The following is a 1715-nucleotide window of genomic DNA, read 5'->3' as shown; positions in this document are numbered from 1 at the left end:
GGATACTGGCAACCCAGGGAAAGCCTGGGGCCAAGTGGAGAATGTGTAGCTAGGATTATGCCTTGTCACCAGCCTGGCTGGGATTGTGGAATGCTAAGGCTCTGCTTGGAGGCACAGGGCAGAAAACCGGGAGCAAGGGGGTAATAAATTGGAAGAGGGGGCGTAGGTAGGTTCCCTTATGCTCTGGGCCCATAGCCCATAGCTCTTGGGCCCATAGCCCAAGTCTAGACTCCTGACCTCACCACAGACACGGGAGATGTAAAACAAGCCAGTCAGTTTCCAAGTGGGAAGAGTGCCAGCCATGATTTTTGCTGCCCAAGGAACGAAAAATCAATAATAATCATTCTTATGATTCATGTTCACCCTGTTTTATTCCAAAGCACTTTACCGAAAGGCTCCTTGGCCCAGCCAAGAAGTTCAGGGCCAGGAGCTGGGACACCTGGACACTAGATCTGTGTGTGGAAGACTTGGAACTTTCTTGGGGTCTAAGTTTCTCCCATTGTAAATGTTGCAAGTGACATTGTGGAGTATTTTACAGTTTTACATACATCATCTTACGCAACCCTTCAACCCTGGTGAGAAAAGCAGAGAACATAGGACTGCTATTCTAATTTTTTTTTGAAAACCAAATTTTTATTGTCTACAAATATATATAAAAAAATTTCCCCCCAAAGATGCTATTCTCTCATTTACCCATCTTCTTCAACACCCCTGATATAAAGGACATTATTACACCTTAGTAAAACTTCACCCAGATGTCCAAACAATGCTCCATCTATGTATTCTTCTGTGTTTGCAAGCTGCATGTTCATATAGCAATCTACAGACACCAGGTAGCCTTTGTACTTCATTCCCCATTTAAGCTTTACCATTACTGGCCTTCCTGTTAATCCGCTGAGGAAAGGTTTGGGGTTGAGGGGCAAACTCATCGTGACTACCGCTGCAGTAGTGGGGAAATGCTGCAGGATACTCGCCGCCGATGCAATTGCCGAGCGACCCTCGGGACTGAAGTAACCACACAGCTGCTATTCTAATTTTATAGACAAGAAAACTGGGATCAGATGAAGTTAAGACATTTAACCAAACTCACACTGTTAAGGTGGGAAAGCCCAGAGGCTGGAAACCTGGGACTTCTGACTCCAAACCCTTTGATGTTTCGAAGTCAAAACAAGAAAGTCATTCCCTGCAGGTTCTAAGTTGGAGAAGGAAATGGCAACCCACTCCAGTATTCTTGCCTGGAGAATCCCAGAGTCGGAGGAGCCTGGTGGGCTGCCGTCTGTGGGGTCACGCAGAGTCGGACACGACTGAAGCGACTTAGCAGCAGCAGCAGCAGGTTCTAAGTACAGCGTGACATGGCTTGGTCCTTCACAAAATGCCCTCTGTAGGTTCCAAGGGCAGAACTGGGTTTGTGGGGAGGGGGAGGGGGGAGTAAAAAATAATACCAAATGATGAATCAAAAGTAAAGAGATAGCCTGCGATGAGGGGCCCTGAAGCTTAAGCTTCACTAGCATCAAGGTAAATTGGCCCCGCCTACCCACTAAAAAATTCGGACACACCAGATCTTGACAAGATTTTCCTCCCGGTTTGTGAAACGTGGCAGATGTGGGCTGTGGAAGTCCTGGGAAAGGACTCTCAGTTCTCCCAGGGGACAAGATAAATTACAGCAACAGCGAGGCCGTGGTGTGGGGATGGAGAAGGCTGTGTGACAGGGGAAG

At 47.4% G+C, this 1715-nt stretch overlaps 1 pseudogene; it reads right to left on the bottom strand.

Annotated features, from left to right (window-relative positions):
- Window positions 1–611: 611 nt before the first annotated feature.
- LOC138415249 (small nuclear ribonucleoprotein F pseudogene) lies at window positions 612–929 on the bottom strand (annotated as a pseudogene).
- Between the last annotated feature and the right edge of the window lie 786 nt (window positions 930–1715).

Source organism: Ovis canadensis, chromosome 11 (assembly GCF_042477335.2).
Source record: "Ovis canadensis isolate MfBH-ARS-UI-01 breed Bighorn chromosome 11, ARS-UI_OviCan_v2, whole genome shotgun sequence".
NCBI classification, from domain to species: Eukaryota; Metazoa; Chordata; class Mammalia; order Artiodactyla; family Bovidae; genus Ovis; species Ovis canadensis.
Note: the sequence above shows the minus strand (reverse complement) of the source record. Positions and strands in the feature narration are given on the sequence as shown.